This window comes from Lucilia cuprina, chromosome 2 (assembly GCF_022045245.1).
Source record: "Lucilia cuprina isolate Lc7/37 chromosome 2, ASM2204524v1, whole genome shotgun sequence".
NCBI classification, from domain to species: domain Eukaryota; kingdom Metazoa; phylum Arthropoda; class Insecta; order Diptera; family Calliphoridae; genus Lucilia; species Lucilia cuprina.
In genome coordinates, this window is record NC_060950.1 from 16,138,098 (window position 1) to 16,150,817 (window position 12,720).

Genomic DNA, 12,720 nt, shown 5'->3' on the forward strand with positions numbered 1-12,720 from the left:
TACACTTTTATTCCAAAACTTGTTTTCCTCTTATCTTGCGAAATACTTCTTAAAATCCGCCTAAACAATTGGATAAATTAAATATATTTTTACCATGATTATAAATATTACAAAAACTTATTTTACCAATAATATGCTACCATTTCAGTGCAACCATGTACAAGCATGCCAAGAATATGCAACCCTATGCGGTAGGTTGAAAACAAAATTGAAAAATTTAAGAGAAATTGCGGACGAAACTGGCAAACAAAGGAAATTACAAATTTTATAACAAGACGACAATTTTTTTTGCTCATTCAACGCAGTTTATTTAAAGACGGATGGAAAAATTAACGAAACGCGCGTTTTAAGAAGGGAAAAATAGAAAAATTGTATAATTACAAATGAATAAACAAATAATAAATTGTAAAAGTTAAAGAAAAAAGGTAAAATACAACAAATGTGAGAAAAAAAAAGAAAAATTTGATGACAAAAATTAAAAACGAATAAGAAAAAAAAGAGCAATTCTTTTTATATAAAAAAGTTAAATGAGAAAATGTGTGTGTGAGTGTTTTTGAGTACGTAAGAGTGTAAGTGACTTAATGGGAAAAGTTGAGTAGAATTTGATAGAAAAGAATATACAAGAAGTAAAAACACAGAGGAAATATTACAAAGTGACGAACAACGTACGATAAAAATCAATTGAATAAAATTTGGGCAAAATTAATTAAAGTGCAGATTTTAAAAAAGCCAATAAAATAATCAAGAAATAAAGTGTTTTTAACAAAATCGTTTATTAAGTAAATAAAGTAAACAAAAAGTGTTAAAAGTTTTATTTGCTAAAATGTTTAAAAAAAGAAAAATGAGTATGTATGGAAATAAAAAGAGAGTCATCATATTAAAATTTAATTGGAATAAACAAGAAAAAGAGTGTTCTTAACTTATTTGTTAATATTTTTACCAAACAAACTATTTCCCAATAAAATATATGCAATTTCAAATAATTTCTAGACTTTTTTTCAAAATTAAGCAAATGTATCGAAAAAAAATATTATACAAACAACAAGAAAAATTAAACCGACGACCGCAAAATATTAAATACAAAAAAAAAATTCACTAAAAACGAGTATTTTTTCTAGTCGCGGAATTTTCTGCCATTACGTTTTGTTTTGTATTTTCTTTCTGAAATACCAACAACTCTCTTCGTTTAAGCACCATGCTCTTTATTTTGTTCCTTTTTCTTTTCATGTTTATTGTTAGTTTTCCTATATCTTAAATTGACACTCTTCGCTTTCTTTCATTCGCATATTGCTTTGATTTTTTTACAGGGATGGGAAGTTCAGTACATTTGTATTAGTCTTAACTACATTTTGGGTAGACTATATAAATTACTATAGATTCGACTTACGCTGTACTAAACTAAATAATAGACTATACCATAGTCTCCGGGTAGCCTATGGAGTAGACAGGACTAAACTAGACTATATACAGGACTACATACTAGACAATAAATTAGATTGTAGACTAGACTATAGGCTAGACTATAAACTAAACTATAAACTAGTGTACAATCTAGTATATGGTCTAGTCTTTAGTCTTGTTTAGACTGTGCACTAGGCTATAGTCTAGAGTATAGACTAGACTATAGACTAGACTATAGACAAGACTATAGACTAGGCTATAAACTAGACTATAGAATAGACTAAAGACTAGACTATAGACTAGACTTTAGACTAGACTATCTACTAGACTATATACTAGGCTATCGACTACACTATAGACTAGACTATCGACTAGACTATGGACTAGACTATCGACTAGACTATAGCTTAGACTATAGACTAGACTATATACTAGACTATATACTAGACTATCGACTAGAGTATAGCTAGACTAGACTATAGCTAGACTATAGACTAGAATATAGCCTATCCTATAGACTAGACTATTGCCTAGACTATAGACTAGAATATAGTCTAGTCTAAAGTATAGTCTATAGTCTAGTCACTAGACTATAGACTAGACTAAACTATAGACTAGACTATATTCTAGTCTATAGTCTAGTTTAAAGTCAATTTTTCGATCTTTTGCAGTTTATGAAAAGTAGATTTTTTGAATTTTCGAATTTTTCATTTCATTAAAATGCCAATTTTCGAATTTTTTTTGGCGTTTTCTGACTTTTCGACGTTTTCTTACTTTTTTCGACTTTTCAAATATTTTCGACTATTGTCGACTTTTTTCGACTATTTTCTCAAAATTTTTATTTTGGGGTCAATATTTCTTGAGCTGGATCAAAGAATAAAAAGTACTTTTTTGAGGTTTTTATGACTTTTTTTTATTTCTTCCAAAAGAAAGACATTTTGGACGGAAAATACTGAGTTCAACCCCAGTATGTGTCGACTTTTTACTTTTTTTATAAATATTATCTAAATAACTCTAATAACAATATATCTAATCTCCAACATCTTATTTTCGACAAAAAGTCAATGTTTCGTTTATTCGAAAGTCGATTTCTAGATCCCTTGACAAGACTATAAACTAACCTATAAATATATTTACTAAATTCTAGACTAGAATATGAACGAGACTTTAACTTACTCTATATTACTAACCAGGCAATTGTCGGAACTATAGACAAGACTAGTTACTATACTAAAGGCCATATTATAGATTCGATTAGAATATAGACTAGATTACAGACTAGACTGTAGTTTAGAGTATAGATCATATTACAGACTAGACTTTAGATTATTATATAGAATCAGACTATAAACTAGAATACAGACTAGTCTATGGACAACACTTAAGACTGAAGAATATACTATATATTAGTCTATAGACTTTAAAAGAAATCTACCTATTATACCCATAAAGATTAGACTAAATGATACAAATCTATGGACTCAATCATTAACTTTGAAAGTAAAAAAAGAACTTCCGACAAAAATACCATTTTATAAATTTCCACTTTTCCATCCCTGTTTGTATTATATACTTTTTATGATGTTCGTTTTTTTCTTTACAAAATCTTCTTTATGTTGCGAATTCGCTCGGGTCTGCGAAAATTTTTGCCAGTTTGAAAAACGGCGAAGAGGCATAAAGACCTAAAAAACTAGTAGAATAACGCGATAGTGTATTATTGTGTGTTAACAAAAATTCAAGGTGAAAAAATAATAAAATATTTTGCCAAATAAACGTATTCTACTCAAATTTATTTCCCTGAAAAACGCTAGTTTTCTCTAAACGTGTTAAAATAAACAAAACATTTAAAAGTTTAAGCGTAAAATCACAATTATTAAATTAATTAAAAGTATTTGCTTCTAAAGAAAAAAAAATGTTATAGAAATTTTTTTTTATAAAAAATCAATGCTTATAAAAAAACCAATTGAAAAGGAAGCGAAGAAGAAAAAAATGTGTTGCGGAAAAAAAATGTGGACAAAAAAGCCAAGTAAAGAGTAAATCAAAAAAAACATATGAAAGAAATCGAGTGTGTAAGACAGAGAGCGCATGAAAAGAGTTTAAATATATAGCTCTCTCATTTAATAAAATAAACCAAAAAAATTCTTATATGAAAAATTAAAAAAAAAAAAACAAATTACAATTGAGTGTGTTTTTGTGTGAATGTGTGTGCTACTTCTTTTTTTTCTCTAAACAAAACCAATAAAAATTTTAATAGAAATTTAATTAAATTATTAAAAATATTTTAAAATATCATATAAATCATATTATTATTAACAAGTTTTATGAAAAAGAATCAAAGAAATTGTTAAATATTGTTCGTAAACAAAAGTTAAATGTAAAAAATCTATGGCCATTGAAACAGTGTTGCTAAATGTATTTTATGGCTAAATATCGCTATAATTAGTGCTTGCGTTTTTTAATAGGAATTATTGGATAATTAACATTTGCAGTTGGTATTATTATTATAATTTTAAGCAAAATTCTTCTAAACTTTCTTGAAAACTTATAAAGTTTTAGAATTTTAAGTTTAACATCAGATCAGATGTGATTTTTTTTAAAATATACTTTTTGGTTAAAAAAAATCAATTATTTTAAAATTACATTTTGTGTAAAAATTTATAAAATAATCTATTTATATAAACATTTTTGATTTTACATAAAATTTGTTATAAATTGTATGGGATTTTACTTCTACAAAACTGATACATTTTACCTCTTATTTGAACCGTCCGACAAAAAAAGAGAAAAAATTCGTTAGACAAGAACCTAATGATATACGTCTGTTTTCTATAAATTTAAGGGAAAAAATCTGCAGTTTTAGTTTTTCACTTTGTGATCCTGTGTACTTTCAAAAGGACTTCAAAGCATAAAAAGGTACATTTTTCAAAAAATATTTTAAAATACTTTTACTAATCAAACAATGTCAAATTTGGTGACAAGCCAACAAGAACAGTTGGAAAATATTTTGTATTATTTTATACTGTTAGGATGAAAATTTTGTCAAAAGTGTCTTTTCAAATTCTTATCCTAACATAATGAACTCAAAATAACAAAAATATATCATTTTGTTTGCTTGACATCAAATTTGGTGTAGTTTGATCAGTAGAAGTATTTTAAAATATTTTTTTGAAAAATGTACTTCTTAAAACTTTGGAAGTCCTATGAAAAGTACACGAGATCATGAAATAAAAACCTAACAAAGCTTTTTTTTTCTATTAAATTTATAGATTCAGATGTATATCATCTGGTTGGTATCTAATTTTGATTGTCGGAAAGAGTAATAATAATCTAAGTTTTGTTTAAAAAATAATACAGTTACCATTATTGTACACAGAAAAAATAAATTTATTTCTGGAACGAATTTGGTAATAAATATTATGAATCGAAAATGACTTTTTTCCCAAACCATTTCAATTTAGAATATTAAAAGTTCATAATGTGTATGAATTTGTACATGACAAAAAATTTTTTAAATTTTTACTGTTTTTCTATGAAAGAAGTTTATTATCTACCAAATATGTTGCCATATTTGGTAGAAAGTAATCCTCTATATTATAAAGTTTTGTATAATAAAGAAAAAAAATTGAAATGTTGAATCTTGAACAACAAAACATCAACAAATATAGTAAATAAACATTAATTTTTCATAACATCCAGTTAATTTTGCCAAAATTTCATTGATTTTAATATGAAAATCATTAAGAAATAATTATTAACTTTTTTCAATGAAAGTAGTTCATAATATTTATGCTGAAACTTTTTTCTGTGTATAGAGTAATAAAAACTTTCCTATAAAAATTATTAGAGTGCATGATCCTTTTAGTTTAGCGGAATATATTATCCCATAATTAAAACTATAATTGATTTGGCATTACACCTATATAATACATGTATAGATTAAGTCTCCCTCATCTAGGTCATCACAATATTCAATGAAAACGCGTTGCAAATTTGTCTTAATTTTTGCATAGTTTTGAAAACAAAAAATTTTTAAAATCGAATTTGGTTCGCATACCGAGTTTTTATTTTATGAATTTTAGTGCTAATTTAAGTGGAATTAATACAGTTAAATTAAAATACCTATAAAGATCAGACACAAAGAAAAGTATTCAAATTCTACTTTGATTATTTTTTTAAAAATATACGAACCACAAAAATTAAAAATAAATATGAAATTAGAAAATGCAGACAAGGTTTTATTAACAGAAAAAAAGTTTAGCAAATTTTTAATTTTCAAAAGCAAATTATTCGTCTTTTTTATATTTTGAAATTTTTAAAAAAAGCAAACAAAAATATTTATAACAATACCTTAAGTACTGATAATGAACATCGTAACAAATATTTAATTGTCAGAATTCTTTACACTACAATTTGTCTTGTCACACTGTTATTTTTTGTCACCTGGTATTGAACTGTTTTTCGCCTTCATTGTCTTTTGGTGATGAAATAATTATAAACTCAACAACAAATCTTCAGGCAATTATTTAACAATTATCTGGTAATGCCAATTGTCCGATGTCTGACAATCATATAGGTAAATAATCTCTTTCAATGCTTTATCTAGCAACGTTGTTCACACGGTCATTACATATTTTCTAAATATTTTCTACCCTCGATTCTGTTGAAAAGATCTGATCTAATATAAATCTAAATCTACTTTCGAATTAAGTAAAAAACTGTGCTAAGATTCTGTAGCTTTTAGAGATGTCACTAAATAGTCTCCGGCAAACTCTAACTTTACGCCTACACCCTTTTTTATAGATTTGTAATATTTCCAATTTTCTAAATATTATTTAACAGTTTTATGTTTTAATCATTATTCCATAGATATAAACGTATTTAAATTTCAATTTTTCCTAAAATTTTACTTTTCACACCGTTTTAGGACGATAGTTTTGCTTATAGTTTATGTGAGAAACTTCTCCTAAAAATTTCTTATAGAAACTCAAAATTCTCATAATTTCAAAAAACTTAAACGATAGATAATTTTGACAAAAGAGATACGAGCATATTAAACATAATTATGAACTTAAAAGTCTAATTCGAAGGGTTCAGTTGTATGGGACTAGGTGAAATAATGGACTGATGTCAACTATTTTCAATAGGCTTCGTCTACGGTACCATGGAAGATAATGTGCTAAATTTCATTGAATTATCTTCACCACTGAAGTTGTGCAATTTATTTTGATTTTCAATTTCTCTATTTTATGGCGAGAAATTTTTTCATGTTAGAGTTACAGAAACGAGGCATAGTTTTCCATCGTGCTGACAATCACTTTTATTAAATTAAGTTTTTAAATTTTTGATAAAAAATTTAAACTTTTTGTTAAGGAGCTCAATATAATCCACAGTGCGTATCGATGTTAGAGTTACAGAAACGAGGCATTGTTTTCCATCATGCTAACAATCACTTTTATTAAATTCATCTTTTAAATTTTTTTTATAAAAAATCTAAACATTTTGTTAAGGAGATCAATATTATCCACACTGCGTCAAGATATTCCATTTTGAAAATTTACATTTCAAATTTATTATTTACACGCTTTTAAGTTTTGCTTTTTGCCCACACACTTGTGGAGTTAACAACATTGTTTTGCGAAAAAATAACTTCGTTTTTTTTTTCTGAGAAACAGAGAGTGACACTCACGCTCTCTCTTTCTCTCTTACACTCTCTATCTATCTCATTCGTTCGTTTTATTCATCAACAAAACCAGCTGTAAAAAAAATATTACAAAAATATTTTTTTTAAGCAAAACGGACTTTGGATTTAGGAAAATTTTATATAAATTTGAAAAAGGAAAATTAAAGTTTTAGAAAATTTTAATTAAATTAAAAGAATAAATAGAATTTAGTTTAGAAAATAAATAAGTGAATTTTTTTTCTAACAATTTCAAGTCGGCACTTTTTTTTAATATATTTTAACTACATATTCGTAAATTCGCCTTAATTTATTTGCTCTTCTTTTTGTTGTTACTGTTGTTGTTGAGTTTGTTTTATTTTTATCACTCTCTTGTAGTTTATCCAATCATTTGCTGTTGTTGTTGTTTAATAGCGGTTACTGCTCTGCCACAAATGTCAATTCTTTTTCTTGTTTGTCTTCTTCTTCTTCTGTTTTTTTTTTCAGCTATTTACCGAAAATTTTTAATTTCGTAAATTCTTTTTATTATTAATTAAAAGCAAATTTATTATAAACTTTTTAAATTAAACTAATTTATTGCAAAATATTACAAGTCTTTTGCATTCTTCTTTAATTTGTTGTTATTCTTTATTTCTTTTCAATCATTTTTTAGTGTTTTTATAAATTCCTTTTTAAATTTTCTTATTCCTCAAATTAATTTAAAAAATTCTTTAGTTTACTAGTTTTATTTCTTAATTTTTTATCTAAATTTAATAAATTTTTTCCTCCCAAAAGTGTTGATTCATTCTTTCTATTGGTTTGTTCCTGTTTGTTGTTTTTTTTTTTTTCCTCTGACTTTCCCTTTAATTTCATTTAAATTTTTTCATACATTTTCTTTGCTTTTTCATAGCATCTCTTCGTTTTTCTCTGTTTTCTCTTGTTTCCTTTATATTTTCATGTTGCTACTGCTTCTTTGTATGTGTGTGAGTGTGTGTTTTTTTTTATTGAAAATTGCATAAATTTTTATGTAGGAATAAAATAGAAACATAGGTATTTGTTTTTCTAAATAAAATGCAAATTTTTCTTTCAAAATTTTTAAAAGTTTGCTTCTATTTGTTTAAGATATTTTTATTCAAACTAAAATTTTTGTTTATTATTAAAACACTAATTACAGTTTTCTTATTAGAATTTATTTAAAACAATTTTTTTTATTGCAATTTTCTTTTGTTTTTTTTATTTCAATTATCTTTATTAGATTTATCGATTAATCTTTTTTCATTATTGAATTTTAGAAATTAATTTCTAGTGATGTACCTTAAATGTTTTCCAGTTAAATATGGGATTTTAGTGTCAAACATTCTCGTACTTTCGATTAGTTTAATCGAAAAATACAACTTTGTTGTTGTTTTTTGACAATTTACATATACCATAGAAGAGTTAATAGACAAATAGAAATATATTGTCAGGTCCACAGTTTGATCCATAGACGAGCACTTTTAAAAGTTAATAGTTTAATTTAAACATTAGTCCACATATGTATAAGTTAACAACTTAGGGCGAGTTTTTCTAATAAAGATAATCTTTATTCTTTGAATATGTTTCGTGTTTTTCAGTTATCAGTAAAGTTACTTATTATCTTAGTTTATCTGAGTGTAATTGGCCAAAAGTAATGTTTGCAAAAAACAGCTGTTCTTTGTTTATGTTTTTGAGTGAAAAGTTGGCAATATTAACAAAGTTAACTGAGCTTAAATCTAAAAATGAAAAACACAATCATCGGTTAAAGGCCGCCTAAATTTGTTCCGAGTTTAATCTAACAGCAAGTTAAGTCTAGTTTAACTGAGTAGTAAGAAACCCGCCCTTAGTCTACAAAGTAGTCAAAAGAAATGTCTGTAGACTAGTAAACAAGTCAGCCCTTAGACTAAACAATATAGATAGATAGATAGATAGATAGATAGATAGATTGATAGATAGATAGATAGATAGATAGATAGATAGATAGATAGATAGATAGATAGATAGATAGATAGATAGATAGATAGATAGATAGATAGATAGATAGATAGATAGATAGATAGATAGATAGATAGATACATACATAGATACATACATAGATACATAGATACAAAGATAGATCGTTAGTCGTCAGATTAGTCCATAGACCCGTCCATAGACCCGTCGAATAATTTATACGTGTGTTTACTAAATAAAGGAATTATTTGTAGAATAGCCTATAAATAAGTCCGTAAACTAGTAGTCTTAGCATATAGAGCCATCTATAGCATAATCACGAGACTAGCCGATAGTCAAAAAACTAATCCAAAGAGTTGTCCACTGACTTATTCATAAACTAGTCAATAACCTAGAGCATCATGAACCGTCATTTGTAAAATTAATAGCCAAAAATGTTGATATTGAAATTGCTCCTATACCAGTAGATAGATTAGTTCATAACAAAGCTTGTAGACCAGTCCCTAGAGTAGTACATAGAATAGTCCATAGCTTAGTCAATAAACTATTCCATAGACCAGTCAATATATAAAACATGAAATTTCATAGACAAGGCAAGAGACAGATAAAACTTCTATTACGTAGACTACTGCATATATTCGTTATGCAAAATGTTACAAATGTTCACAATTCACAAGTTATAATTTAGGTATTTTTTTTCCGACGGAAAATTTATATTTTTTGAACATTTAAGCAGATTAGATGATGATAAGTTTAAAACATACCCTAATATTTATAAATGCTTAATAAATTGATTGATGGTTTATTGTAGGAATTTTATATGGAAACTGTGCATATTAAACCTTAAATAAGCATTTAATATCTTTATGAATACGGGGGTAAGTCTTTATACGACTTCTCAATAAAATAATCGAATAACTTAACTTATCTTTTTTTAAAAAAAACCTTCTTTAAAAATCAAAAACACAACATTACACGCGTGTAAATAAGCATTTTAACACCTCTCTAATCTTATTGTTATTTAAATAAATAACTCAAAAACTATTGTAAAAGTTTAAAAAATAATAATAATAAAATTTTTATTGTTATTCAAGAAAAAGACAAAAACAAAGCATTATTTTTAAACAAATACATGAATTATTAATTAGAAATATTTAAATTTTTTCCAAAACATAGTATGTATTATTATTGAGGGTCTAACGTTCTATATTTTTTAGATTTTTTTTATAAATATTAAAAAAATTATTAATTTACTAAAAAAATCACAATTAACAAATAAAATATTTAAAATAAAAACAAGTTCCTTTAAAGAAATATTTGTTTCGGAAATGAGTCATTTTATTTACATATGATTTTCTTCATTTATTTGTTGGGGAGGGCGTTGAATGAAATCTCATTTTTATCAGTATAATAATATGTGCGGCTAGACATTAGACTAATTGAATTTCTAAAAAAAAATGTTGAAATGATTAGAGATTTTCTGTTATTTTCATCCTATAAACTTTTTCATATATAAAACGTTTTAAAATTAAAAATGAATCTCATATTTTACAGTTTAAGGCATTCCGGAGAAAATAACTTACATTGTAAGATAGACTTTGATGGAAGTTAAAACCTAGGAACTAGAAAAACGTCATCATAAACTAAGTAAGAGATATCTAACATATATTTTAAAAATAAACTGGTTCAGAAATTCTCTAACACCATTAGGTTTTTGAGATATTTAAGTCAGCATAATCTCACTATTGATTTAAAAAAGATTGTCTTAATCTTTTATTCTATTTGTGTTGAGCGTAAATATGACATATAAAGGGGCGTGGCTTCGAGTTAAGATACTATATAGCTTAAGTTTTTATCGAGAATAGACCAAGTGGGGAGAGTATATTGGGTTTGTGCTGATGTATGTAACGCATTTAACTATTGATTCTACGGATTCACCATAAAGTATACCAATCGGTTCAGAATCATTTTCTAAACCGGTTTTAATTTGTTCGTCCGTCCATCAAAAAATTGAAATCAAACTACAGGTCGTAATTTTCAAGATTATTTGAGGAAACATAAAACAAATGTTTCTTTTGGTTCAAGCCTATTAAAATTGGTTAAAATCGGTTCATTATTTTAACTAGATCCCATACAACCGTACCCCCCAAATAGGGCTTTTGAGCCCATATTTACAATGTTATAGTATTATCTCTACTAAAATTAACACAAATTAGTTTAATTCATGTTTGAATGTTACTGGTGATGTGTCAAAAATAAGAGGGCGTGGCATCTAATAAAGCTTAAAGTAAAGACCTAAAAGCAGTGGTTTAGTTTTTGGTTAAAAACAAGTGGGCGCAAAAAGGGAGCGTTAAGTGATTAACGTGTTTAACTGCAAAGCTTGATATAACACAACTGCGATCCAATTTTGATTCCCTACCGTAGGCGGGGGGGCATTAATGGCCTAAGTGTTATTTCTCTTGTTTCTATAAAAAGAGGTTAATGTAAAAATTACTCATCTGATCAAACAAATTGTCGGGAAACTGCCATTATTACTCATTTTTCATTTAATACTTAATAATTGTTACGTATTTCCTGTAATTTGTTGTATACAAATTAAAGTTCAATAATTCTTAATGCAATTAACAAGTATTTTTTTGGTAAACGCAAAAATGCACACGTGACTCAATGCGTAATTTAAATAAAAATTGAAAACACCGGATTTACAATGATACGTGACTATAGTGACGTTTATGCCACTAAATATAGAATATAAGCTTTTAATTTTTATTTATTGCATAAAGAATCGGTTACAACTAAAGGAAATGAGAACAGTTTTTACTAGACTTAACATTTTGTTAGAAATTTTCTTTTTATTATATAAATTTTAATTAAATTTTCATACTTTAAACAACTAAATATATTTGAATTTCTTTGATTGCTTTTTTTTTGTATATCTCTACTTTATTTTAAAGTAAATATTTATTTTTGCAATCTCTATCAAAGTCACCAATATAAAAAATATATATAAACTATATATGTATGTATATTCCATAAACTGATAAGATTTGCCAAAAAGAAAAAAAACACTAAGTAGTGGCAAGGCGGTCCCGCAAACAAAATTTTATTGCAATCTTTGCGGAAATTTTTTTTGTTACTGTTTTAAGTTAAAACGTCAGCAAACATTTCTGGTATTTATTTTGGGAAATTGACACATAAGTTAAAACAATATAAATACATATAAATGTATGTTGATATATACACACAAAAAAAACTTCAAACAAAAAATTATATATAAATAAAAAAATAACCAATTATTTAATTTTAAAAAAGAAAGCATTAATAATAATTTGTATTTAACAATATAAGGACTTAGTCATAACAACAATTATATAGACAATAGTTTATAAATTAGAATATTGACAAGACTATACACCAAGCCATATACTAGACTATAGACTATATAGCAGACTATAGACTATAGAGATTCGACTAGACTATAGAATACACCATAGACTAGACTATAGACTAGACTATAGACTAGACCATAGACTAGATTATAGACTACACTATAGACTAGACTATAGACTAGACTATACACTAGACTATAGACTAGACTATAGACTAGACTATAAACTAGGCTATAGACCAGACTATAGACTAGCCTGTAGACTAGACTATAGACCAGACTATAGACTAGACTATTGACTAGACTA

At 26.2% G+C, this 12,720-nt stretch overlaps 1 protein-coding gene across 10 annotated transcripts in view; it reads left to right on the forward strand.

The window, feature by feature from the left end:
• The first annotated feature begins 254 nt into the window (after positions 1-254).
• LOC111677555 (protein bunched, class 2/F/G isoform) overlaps positions 255-12,720 on the forward strand; it is a 271,155-nt gene continuing 258,689 nt past the window's right edge. For 2 of the 10 annotated variants that reach the window (XM_046945594.1, XM_046945633.1), the window contains exon 1: positions 266-425. The gene's annotated coding sequence lies outside the window, so the exon portion shown is untranslated. Of the gene's footprint in view, positions 426-447; positions 846-3,007; positions 3,142-3,243; positions 3,260-3,418; positions 3,435-3,875; positions 3,894-12,720 lie in introns of those variants that run through there. The other 8 variants (XM_046945641.1, XM_046945646.1, XM_046945636.1 and 5 more) reach the window with 7 other exon arrangements.